Below are 13486 nucleotides of genomic sequence, written 5' to 3'. Positions count from 1 at the left end.
AAGAAAGGAAGGAAGGAAGGAAGGAAGGAAGGAAGAAAGGAAGAAAGAGAAAGAAAGAAAGAAAGAAAGAAAGAAAGAAAGAAAGAAAGAAAGAAAGAAAGAAAGAAAGAAAGAAAGAAAGAAAGAAAGAAAGAAAGGAGGAAGGAAGGAAGGAAGGAAAGAAAGGAAAGGAGTGAAAGAAGTTAGTTGGTTTTTGAGGCCAAATATGTAATATATAACTTTCAGATATGAAGTCCATTTAATCTGGATAAGGTAGAGTAATAAAGCTGTTGAGAGTTTTAAGTTAATATTGTATGTAATTAATTTATAGTTAAGACTATAATACAATATGCTTCACAAATCATAGGAAGCATCAAAGGAATGTTAATAATAGAGTAAAATAAAGTTGAAGTTCATATTTCTAAAATTCCCTTAGGTATACACTGATGAATTTTATTTGGGGTCATTTCCATATTTCAGTTTCTAAAAATTCAAAAAATGTATCATTACTCCACTTAAAACCCAAAATATCACAGTAAAGTTCTGTCTAAATAAAGTAAATTTTGGAGTTAATCCCACTTTAAAAAGTATCAGACACATGAAGGATATGACTCATGTCTCCATTTAAAATTATATGTGGAAGTTTATAGAATAAAACTTTATATATGTTTCAAGCTCTGAGACATTTTAAGTTAGTAATTGTCATATTTTACACCTATGAAAATGATACAACCCTGACATGGAACAGAAGTGATGAGTTAGTATCTCAGAATAACTTATCATAAAAACAAAAACAAAAAAGATGTCCTTCAATAACACTAGCAGAGTGAATAAGTACAGATGGCTGGCCTTCTTATCTTTCCTTACCTGAGATCTAGTTTATATGTGATAAGATTAGACTGATTTTTTATATGTACATATTCCAGTTTGCTAATGTTTAGTATGAAGACTACTTTTTAAATTTTTTCTTTATACATTTTTATTGTAAAGATACTGTACAGAGGGGTTATAGTTACATGAACAAGGTAATGAGTCCATTTCCTATCTATTACACCCTCCTCTATTTTTCCCTTGCCATCCCTTTCTTCCCCAACTCCTCAACTCTTCCCTGCCCCCTCCCACCCACAAAGTTGTAAAGTTTACTTTCAACATACTGTCAACATACTGTCTCATTGTTACAACGGGTCATCCTGTATCCTTATTTCAGCAATTTGTTATATCCCTTCCCCTCTCAAATTAGAAAAATGTATATACAAGATGCAGGACACAGGAATCAATTACAGTGACAACAATGGTTGTACCATGGGGGAAGCACATACAAAAAAACAAAAAAAAATCACATAGTACACTATAAGTACATTAAAAACAATAGATAAAACCTCTTGTGTCCCTACCTTGGGTCTCATTTCACTTAGTATCAGGTTATATGGTCTTAAGTCCATAGCTTTTGACCTCTGCTGCTTGTCTTAGACATATATTAGTTATTGTAAATAAGGGAAACCATGGGATCTATGTATCTTTGAGTCTGGCTTACTTCACTTAAATTTTTTTCCAAGTCTTTCCATTTCCTAACAAATGAGGTGGTGTCATTCTTTCTGATGGAAGTATAGAAGTCGATATATATATATATATATATATATATATATATATATATATATATATATATATAACATATACATATGTATATATATACCATATATATATAACACATTTATGTATATATATACCATATATATCATATTTTCTTGATCCACTTTTAATGGGGTGAGATGAAGTCTCAGTGTTGTTTTGATTTGCATTTCCTTTGTTACCAGAGATATTGAGACTCTCTTCTATTTCCCATTTTATGCTTTCTCTTGAGAAGTCACATTTGCCCATTTATTAATTGTTTTGTTGATTCTTTGAAGGTTTAGTTGTTTTTTTGGGGGGAGGATGTTAGTTTCTTAAGTACTTTGTATATTCAAGATAGTAGGCCGTTCTCTGATGAGCATTACAAATCAGGATATGGGAAAACTATTTTCATAACCATGTTCACTGCTGCACTATTCATCAAAGCCAAGATACAGAAGCAGCCTAGAGCTCCTTCACTGGATAAATGGATCAAAAAACGTGTGTGTGTGTGTGTGTGTGTGTGTGTGTGTGTGTGTGTGTGTGTGTGTGTGCTGATCTGAAACTTTAGCAAAGTAGCAGGGTATAAAATTAACCCACAAAAATCAGTAGTCTTTCTGTATGCCAACAATGAAAAGAGCGAGACTGAAATCAGGAAAGCAAATCTATTTGTAATATTCTTAAAAAAAAAGACAAAAATTAAAATGGCTAGAAATTAACTTTACCATTAAGCGAAATGAACCCCAAGATAGGACACAAGTGATTTTTTTCTTTCTTGCTATTGTTTTTAACATATTTATAACGTGCTATGTGATTTTTTTTCTTTCTTTGGTATGTCCCTCCCCCACCCCTGTTTTCACTGCATTTGATTCCAGTGCTCTGCATCTCGTATGTATATATATATATATATATATATATATTTCTAATTTGTGGAGGACAAGGGAAAAAACAAAATGCTTAAATAGGGATACAGGTTGACCCATTGTAACAATGAGAGTACAGGACTCTGTTGAAAATGAACTTTACAACTTTGTCAGGGAGGAGAGGGGAGGTTGTCGTGGACGTGGATGGGAACGGATGGTAAAGGAAAAGCAAAAGAGGAGGCAACAATGCATGATAGGAAATGTACTCATTACCTTGCTCATGTAACTTTAACCCCTCTGTACAGTGCTTTTACAAGAATAAACATACAAAAATAAAAAAAATGAAAAAATGCAAGACATATCAAACCACCACCAAAAAGAAAAGATGTGAAGGACTTCTACGATGAAAACTTTAAAATCCTGAAAAAGGAAATTAAACAGATTTAAGAAAGTAGATAAACTTCCCACACTCCTGAATTGGAAGAATTACTATCATGAAAATGGCAATACTGCCCAAAGCTATCTACAAATTCAATGTAATACTCATCAAAATCTCAACAACATTCTTCAATTATATAAAAGAAGCAATCAAAATTTCATATGGAATAACAGAAGATCCAGAATAGCCAAATCAATCCTTAGCAGGAATAGCAGTGTTTGAAAATATCAATACCAAGCTTCAAACTATTACAATACTGTAATAATAAAACCAGCTTGCTACTGACACAAGAATAGGCCTGAGGATCAATGGAATAGAAGACCCAGAAATGAACCCACAGACCTGAAGCCACCTAATATTTGATAAGGGAGCCTAAAACACAGGATGGAAGAAAGATAGCCTCTTCAACAAATGATGCTGACAGAACTGGCTATACTTGCGCAGAAAACTGAAGTTAGATACTTATATATTACCCTGCACCAGAATCAATTACAAATGGATCACAGACCTCAATGTAAGCTCAGATACCCTGAAAATATTACAGGACGGGATAGGGGAAACACTAGGGCTCCTTGGCAAAGAATGAAGTTTTCTAAATAAAGATCCAGAAACACAACAAATCAAAGAAAGTTTGGTTAAATGGGATTGCATTAAACTGGAGAGTTTCTGCATAGCAAAGGACATAGCTAACATGATAAATAGAAAGCCCACAGGTTGGGAGAAGGTCTTTACTTAGTATGCATCAGACTAGGGTCTCATATAAATCATACTCTAAAGACTTAGAGACTTCTTCATAGAAGAAATAAAAATGGTGAATACACACATAAAGAGATTTTGACATCTCTGGCCATAAAAGAAATGCAAATCAAAGCAATCTTGAGATTCCATCTCACCCCAGTTAGAATGGCCATTATCAAGAAAACTACCAATAAACAGATACTGGTGAGGATGTGGACAAAAGGGAACACTACTACACTGTTGATGGGGATGGAAACTTGTTTGACCTCTCTGGAAAACAGTATGGAGATTCCTTCAAAGCCTAAACATAGAGCTCCCCTTTGACCCAGCAATCCCACTCCAGGGCATTTACTCAAATGACCACAAACCAGGCTGTACTAAGCCTGGTTTACCACAGCTACTGGTTTACCAAAGCATTGTTTTACTATAGCTAATATATGAAATCAACCCAGATGCTCCTCAGTGGATGAATGGATCAAGAAAATTCAGTCTATTTATGCAATGGACTTTTATGCTTCCATCAGAAAGAATGCCATTACCAGGCCTGGAAGTTGGCTTAGTGGTAGAGTGCTTGCCTAGAATGCATGAAGCACTGGGTTCCATTCCTCAGTACCATATGAACAGAAAAAGCTGGAAATGGTGCTGTGACGTAAGTATTAGAGCACTAGCTAGCCTTGAGCACAGAGAGGCTCAGTCACAGAGCCCAGGCCCTGAGTTCAAGCCCCAGGACCTGAAAAAAAAAACAAAACTGACATTTCCCCATTCATAAGGAAATGGAAAGATTTGGAAAAACAAATTAAGCCAAGTAAGCCAGACCCAAAGACACATAGTTGTCCCTCATTTGTAATAATTAGAATGTGCCTATGAATCTCCAAGTAAATTCAATGGAGAGTAAAAGACAAATAAGTACACCTGGTCATGATTAAAACAGCAGTCTAAACATTCATACAATGAGAACAAAGGAGGATATTCTTAGGAAATTATTGTGAGGGCTCAATAGCTATATGCATATGAAATGATGTTTATTAAATTGAACTCCAAGAAGTTTTAGCTGTACTATTTGCAGTTATTTTTCCTTCTTATTTGCTCCCTTTTGTCACTGAGGGTAAGGAGAAGCATAGAAATGGTGGGACAATGGGTGAAACAATTCAGCAGTGAAACCCATTAGAATCTATGTTGGAAATGAACTATACCATTTGTGGGGGTGGGAGGTCATAAGGGAAATGCTTGGAGAGAATGAAGGAGGGGTGACATTGCTCAAAAGGAAATATACTCATTAACTGACTGATGTAACTGTAGCCCCTCTGTACATCACCTTTACAATACAATTTTTTAATGTAAAAAGAAAGAAATAAAAAGAAATTTAAAATATGTGATATAAATATGTATGATATGTGTACATGTATGTATACATGCAAGTATGTATGTGCATATATATATTTATATACAAAAATGGAGATTTACCCATTAGGAATAATGATTTTGCATTATTGGCAAAAAAAAGGATATACATGAGAAAGAATGCTAAATGAAGTAAGCCATGCCTGGAGAGATAAATGACACAATGTTACTCTTAATTTATAAATATATGCCTAAACATCTTACAGGATCATATGTACATGTAAAGTATATTAACTGACTACTTTGTCTTTTTGTTTATTTCTTTTTGGGGATCTAATTTCTATTTTGACAAAGTTCTGAAAATATTATTTACAGTTCTATTGAGTTAGATGTATTTCTATGAGAGCAGTAAAATATTAAATAAATTTTAGTGCAGATTATTTTATTTCCTTTTTGTTTTATGCTTTTACTTGGTTAAAAAGTAGTTTTTCAAATTAATCTCATTTTCACTTATTTTGAATACACAATCCTTAGTTAAATTTTGTTACAATAATTTTATTTTGGCATAATTTATTTCAGTTTTCTTACATTTTTATAGACAAAACATTGATAAATATATTAGCTCTTTAGAACTGCTGCAATAAAATTTTCAGAGATTAAAAAAAAAAAAGAAGGAAACCGTGGATGCTGAAAGTCCAAGATCAAGGTACTGATAAATTGTTTGGTGAGGTGTTTTTTTTGTTTGTTTTTTTTTAAACTTATGGGTGCCACTGTCTCTCTGCACTGGCACTTCTTTCTTGTCTGATTTTTTTCTGCTGTAGGCACATTTCTGATATTTCCTTTTTATTATAAGGCACCAATCACCTGGAATATGATATATAGAATATGATATATTCAGTATATAAATTTGTTGGTAAACTAATTTTAGAACATAAATATAGTATGTTCTTGAAATTTACCATTTGAATATGGTCTCAAAATAATACAATCATTGCCATCTTTTTTATTGATTTGTTTTAAATATACTTACAGTTCATCATAATATAAAAAAGATTTAAAGATTAATAAAATAGCACAGAAAGGTGAAAAATACCTAAATGATTGTTATTTTATTTATTTTTCTGTCAGTCATGGGTCTTGAACTCTGGGCCTGAGCTCTGTCCCTCAGCTCTTCAGCTCAAGGCGAGCTCTCTACCACTTGAGCTACAGCGTCACTTCTGGTTTTCTGGTGGTTTATTGGAGATAAGAGTTTCATGGACTTTCCTGCCCGGGTTGGCTTTGAACCATGATCCTCAGATCTCAGCCTTCTGAGTAGCTAAGATTACAGATGTGAGCCATGGGCACCCAGCTTATTTTATTTAATTTTTATTTTAAAATGTTGAATTGACACATACAGATTGTCCATACTGAAGGTGTGAAATGTGATGTTTATATATAATATCCATATGTGTATATGAATGCATATCCACATTTATATATATACCTATACATACATATTTATATACATAGATATATATCAATATTTATCCATACAGATGGATATACATCTATATGATATTAAATATAATTATATATTAAAATAATATTAGCTTTTAAATTGAACTCATGCCAGCTAGAAAATGATCAAATTTACTATAATCTATAATGAAAAACTACTTTTTTTTAGTATTGTCACTGAATGAAAGAATGGAAAATATCCATCAGAAATAGCAGATAGTAAAATAATATCTGTTCAACCATAGCGAAGGTGCAATGCAAGGACTGATGTTAGTTGATGCTTGATATTAGCTACCCTTAGAAAAAGGCATACAGAGAAAAGAAAACAAATCCAGTTTTTCTTATGTGCCAAGATATTTAAATGCACAAAGTTGCAGAAAGGAAATGTCAATAGGAAGGGAAGGGCTATGCATACAACTGAAATAAATGTCTCCTATCTTAAGGATTTCAGATATATTAAATACTCAGCAAAGCCAATTTAATTTGAACATATAATTTAGTTTGTTGATCTCTAAGTTTCCATTCTGGCCCCTAGTCTATGGTGAACTATTTCTCCATCTTCCCAAGAAGAAGTTCTTTAAGTGATTTATGATTTGGAATTTTGGATAAAATTTGAAAGGTTTGCAAAATTTATCAGGCAAATTTTCTATCCAGTATATAAAATAGGCATTCTTTTTGGTGTGATTTAAAAATGGCTTCTTAGATTTAAAGGCCAGTGTGCACATCTTCCATGTGCCATAATGCAGTGCCATAAACTTGGTGTATCAAACATCAGAAGTTTACTGGCTTCCAGTTCTGGAGGGAAGTCCAAGATGATGGTGCCTGTAGTGTTGGCTGGTGTTAAAAGCTCTGAGGGGAAATGTGCTCCATCCATGTGCTCTCTCAGCTGCTGTGGGTTTTCCAGAATCTTTGGCGTTCTTGACTTCTGCTCCATATGTGTAGCCATCTCTTAACTTCTTCTGTAGAGTTAATAGTCACAATGTCTTAATTATAACTAAAATGAGCACACTTCCAAATAAAGCCATGTGTTAGGTATGGGTAGCATTTAGGTATGGAAGACACAATTCTGAGGTACAAGGATACAGTTCAATCCATAACATCATGGTAATATCAATCAAGATTCTTCTCTAAAAAATGATACTTCAATTTCTACAATGAGCTCTGTTCTTCAAGCATGGTTATGCATATCCCTTCAAAGATTATATATGTTGATGGATGTCTAAAATAAAAAATATAAGGTCCACCCTTTCATATAATTATTAAGCGACTAAATTTCAGCAGAATATAGAACTTGAAAAGACAGATGTAAATGCTACTTAGCTGGGATGGAAGGTGTACATCCCACAGTCCCAGGTACTCAAGAGGTAGAGAAGGGACTACCATTTGTACTCAGGAGTCCCAGTGTAGCCCAGGAAACACAAGACTTTACCTACCTAGTAAATTATGTTACAAAAATCTCACTACATCCCAGTATATGATTATATATGTGTATAAAGGAACAAACACGTGTTGGAAAGACACTCTCAGACTGCTGGCAGTATGTCTTCTGGATATTGGAGATGATCCAGAAAAAAGAGTCAATAGAACAGGCCTTTTTCTCCAGAAAGATCTTGGGTGATTTTAGAATAGACATTCTTCATCTATAGGGCTGGAACACATGGGAGCAGAGCAAGGATTTCAGAGACTTGCAGGGTTTTGATGATAACTTCTTAAAAATCTGGAAAGAGCTGGTCACTAGAGGTAGTCTAGAAAAGTGTTGGTTAACCACAGGATTAGCCAAATGGATTGGCGAATAGTAGAGTTTTCCACAAGTTAACTCATTGATTAGAGGAAGAAGGGCTATAGTAAAAACAAGTATTGTAGTGGATAATTTTTATGTAGATAGATCTTCACTTGCAAATCTGACTAAAATGAAAAGCAAATCTTTGCTATCAAAGAAAAGTTAAGGCCTTTCAATTCTGGGCAAATATACATCAGATCAAGCCTTGTCTACCCAGATCTCAGGTCTGGCCTAATGAGACCCTCAGAATGTTCTCACTTTGCCTGCTACAGGTAATAGTGATACCTTAATAGGTTGATAAAATAAGATTGTTAGGTAGAGTTGGTCAGATAGCTGATTCTAGAAACTGGTGGGCAAAGGAAAAAAGCCACTTAGGCCCAACCTGTTGGAACTCAGATGGTGGGTGGTGCTAGATATCTGAATGGTTTCATCAGTGATCTTCCAGCAGCACTGACAAAGATGTTCTGCTTTGGGGTTATGTGGACTTCAATGTTCACAAGCTTCAGAACAAAGCAAAGTAGGTATATTATTACAGTACTAGAATTTGGATTAAAATTTTCAGTTTCAACCCAGACATGGAAGATACTAATATTGTCAGATGTGATTGTTCTTCAATTTGTGGAGTTGATTTGAATATTTCATTATTTTTGTCACTGCACAAAAAATAAATGTGAGAGGAAAATAATTTTGTAAAAAGATTAATATGAAGTAGATATTCCTTTGCTTTTACTCAAATCTGAATCCACTTGCTTGAGTTAACTAAATGTATTAGTTTATGAAGGCCATATTAATGGATTCACACTGTTTTTGTTTAAATATCTCATAAGTATGGATAACTATATGCATTTATGTAATACTTTTGTACATGTTTTAATTCTCACATTCTCACTGCATCAGTTTTAATCAATGTAAACAGAAAAAACTGTAATATTCTAATGAAAATTCTAGACATATGCACAGACTTTTCTGTTCAGATTAAACTTGGTGTATGTGAAAGTTTTCCCCAAATGCAGTGAAGCATGCTTGTGCCAATTAATTCTCTAGTGGACACTTACACAAATGCAAACACCGAGATCCAGATGCTACATTTAGACTAATGACACCATGAATGGTTATCCACTACTTATTATTCCAGAGATATTATTGATTTTCTTAGGTGTTAATAAGAACCTTGATGTTTTCCAATTAAATGTGTGAGATTAATGTTCAATTATAGGATTATTCTGCAAAGTTTTAAAAATAAATAATGACAAGAAATTTTGGAAGTAAGTTATTACACATCAATTTAGGGATAATTGAGATGCTGAATGGTGATTATATTTACACAATCTGAAATTTCTCAAGTTTTGGCGTATTTTTCTACATTATTATTTCACACACAAGCACGCACGCGCATACACACACACACACACACACACACACACACACATATGGTTGTGGGCCTGGACACTGTCCCTGAGCTCTTTAGCTCAAAGCAAGCACTCTGCTACTTGAGCCACAGCACTGGTTATGGTTTTCTGGTGGTTAACTGGAGAGTTTCGTGGACTTTCCTGCCTCAGCTGACTTTGAACTGTGATCCTTAGATCTCAGCTTCCTGAGTAGCTTGGATTACACAGTGCCCGTCCCATAAAATATTATTTTTTAAATTGTATAATACAGTTTAACTTTGCTTATTTGTGTTACTGAAGATTGAAACAGAACTATTTAATTACTACTTAATACTATAACACTTGAGTTATTCCAATGGCCATTACCCTCCCCCACCCCAGGGCTCCCTGCACCCCGCCCCCCAAGGATAGCACTCTAGCACTTGAATTACAACTACACTTCCAGATTTTTTGGCAGTTAGTTGAAGTTATAAGTCTCACAGACTTTCCTTCCTGGGATGGCTTTGAATCACTATCCTCAGATCTCAGCCTCCTGAGTAGCTAGGATTATAAGCACTGGCTCCCAGCTGGATCTCTTGACCTTTAATCATGCTGGCTTTGAGCCCCAAATTCTGCTGGTTTTACCTTCCTTGTAGTTAAGATTACAGATGTGCTCCACCATAACCAATCCAGTTATTTTATTTTTCGTGTGAGCATTACATTCTCCTAGCAGCTTTAAACTTACATAGAGAGGAATACTGTTTAATATTTCTGTAAAATACCCAAAGGAGACTTCTAAACACAGCTCTTGGTCTACAACGATGGTTGCAAATGTAGTTATTTTTCTGTGAAGTGCCTTTTTTAGTTGTAAGATACTTAACACTCAGTTCTCAGTGGGTCTGTTTGAATGCTACTTGTCATGTCATTTGAAAATCCCTCACACAGGAGAATAATAACATCTCATTCACAGACTAACCTTCTTACACTTCACACTTCCTAATGTATACAATACTTTCAAACACAGTATCATTTTTTTTTATCATGCTATACTTTCTGGGTAATTTAAACCCTGTCTATTTCATGGTTATATTCTACTCTAGACTGACCCACATCTATGCCAGTCTTTCTTTGCCCACTCCACTGGCAAAATCTAATCAATTTGACAGGCATTCTGCCCATGTGTCAGAATACTTAAAGAGGCTTATCCTACCCATCCTCAGACTGGAATGTATCTTCTGAGTTTTTTCTCTCATTACTCAATTTTAAATTTGAAAATTTAAGAATGAGAAATAGCCAGTTTGATTAAGTCAGTAAAAAGTAGTCTTTTCTTGATCAATCAAATGATGAGGAAATCTTGTTTAAATTAAAAAATAAGGTAACATATTCCATTTAGTCATAAGGATACTTTTCTTTCAAGGAGTATTTTTGGAGTCTCTGAAGGTATACCTAAGAATCAGATAATGTTTGAACTTTATTGTAAATTACTTTTTCAGGTAAGGACCCTGAGGCTTAGGGGGTTCAAAGGATTTGCTCAAGTTAGCATACAAATAATGGTTTAGCTTTATCTTATTTCCCATAAATGTCAAGGATAGCTTTTCTCCATCCCCACACTGTGATATATAAGTCACCCTTTCGAAGATTAATAACCTTTGCCAAGATTGGAGTTGATTTATGCTCTAGCTCGGTTGGCAACAGAGGCCTCCCTACCCCAGCCCTCATCAGCTACATTGATTGGGCACCAGAGCTTCCCCCAGCCTGCTGCTTAAGCAGATGCTAATGGGCAAATGAGCAACAGCAGGGGGGCAGGCTGGGGTGATCTTCATTCATTAGCAACTGTTCAAGCAGCAGGCCAAGGGAATCTGCAGATGCTGAGAAAGATACTAGGATGAACATTGACCTCAAAAACAATTTTTTTTTTGAACAAAACTTAAATTTTTCTACCCGAAGGTCAGGTTGCTATGTTTACCAAAATTCTTATCCTGTGCTATAAGGTAAATGAGGTGCTTGATTTCTTTATCAGGTTCCTCTTTTCTTATATCAATGCTAATGTATATATCTAAATCAGTGAAGGTCAGGATCTTTATTCTAAGCCACTATCACATAAAATTGACTAATCATGATCATTCCTATAGAAAAACTACACATTCTAACTCAATGGCTCAGTAGCAAGCATTGAAGAATCTTATTTTTTAATAGATGTTATGGAATATACTTTATGATAAAGTCAGGACTCACTATACATTTGCTAAGCAAGGTATTTCTACATGCTGCCCTTACCTTTTTGTCACATAATTCAAGTGATCATTATGACTACAGAACCTGACACCTCTCTAAAGACAAAGAATGATAGTCTTTGGAGAAGAATCCAGAAATCTATTTTTAAGCAAAGAATTTTAGATTTAGGTTTCAGTAATGCAAGTAAAAAGTTAAAATTTGGTCCAAAGGGTAGATTCCAAATATATAAAAGTGCCAAGGATTTCTCTTTTGCAAACACAAGTTCAATTCAGGAGCAATAGCTCTATTATTTCTTTTATAAGGAACATAAGCTAATTTCAAAACACCATCCATTAAATTATAATTGCCTTCTGCATGCTGATGGAATGATGCTTATCCTTCTACTTGCCTGATGTCTAAAGTGTTGGCAATAAGGTCTATTGGTTATCTCAGGAAATAGTGGTCATCTGTGCCTCAAAGCTTGCAGACTTTGGGAGATGGTTCTTGAGGTTATTTATACTGCTATATATACTTATTCTTGGATACTTGAGATTATAGTTAGCCAAGTAAAACTGATCAAGTGTTCTTTCATTTAGTGTTGAGTAAGTTACCATGACCATGGTGTCTTACACAGAACCTTTTTCTCTAAATATTCTGGATGCAATACATCTGAATTGATCAGCACTGTTAGAGACTTCTGGAAAACCATGAGGTACAAACCCTTTAATATTTCAGTCTCATTTAGATAACTCTGGAAGTCATTTGAATTTCTTAGCTTGTAGATACAGCATTCCTACCTCTACCTCTGTCTTCAGTGTTTGTTTCCACTGTTCTCTGTGCCTCTGATCTCCTCCTTTGTCTTAAAAAGACGTCAGCCATTGGATTTCAACCTACAATGAATTGATGCTATACCAAGATTCATAAAAGCTCATGTTTACAAGCATAGAGTGTGACTTGGATATATTTGGAAAGATTGTGTTCAATTCACTAAATTCATAGATATCACTTTCATGTATCTAAAGAATGACATATATTAATATATCCATGTAAAATTGTGTATATATATACATATAAACTGTATCTATATTTACATTTGCATATACATACATACATACATACAGATAGGTAGCTAGCTAGATAGATAGATAGATAGAGATATACAGATACAGATGTTTGTAAGTCTTCTCTTTAAAATAAGTTTTTTAGCTTTATGCTAAAGGTTTTATGCTTCTTTTATTAAGTTAAGATACTTCTAATTTTAAGAACATCAACTATCTTCACACCTTAACAGCTATGAGTAATAAGTTCATGAATTAAAAATAAAGACATAAATTTTAAGCCAAACAAATTCAGTATGTACATTTCCAATAAGATATATCTAATTATCAAACTCTCCCACTGCACTAAATTTTGGTGCTATCCAGATGAGTTCCTTTGGTGTTAGCTTTAAAAATTCAGCATTCAGTATTTTGAATCCACATGTACATGAACTTGGAAACGTTTTGAGAAGCTTATCCGAGGTAGGTTCAATTCAATGCCATCCTTAGCAAAGTCAAAATACTCATCAAAATACTCTGCAAAAGTATTTAACAAATGATTTTAGTTTACTTGTCTTAAATATTTTTACTTAATTTTCGTTGTCACAGAAAGTTGAAAGAGA

The sequence above is a fragment of the Dipodomys spectabilis genome, unplaced genomic scaffold (assembly GCF_019054845.1).
Source record: "Dipodomys spectabilis isolate Male_0828 unplaced genomic scaffold, ASM1905484v1 ptg000098l, whole genome shotgun sequence".
Classification (NCBI taxonomy): Eukaryota; Metazoa; Chordata; class Mammalia; order Rodentia; family Heteromyidae; genus Dipodomys; species Dipodomys spectabilis.
The sequence above is the reverse complement of the archived record's forward strand: the minus strand, read 5'-3'. Positions refer to the sequence as shown.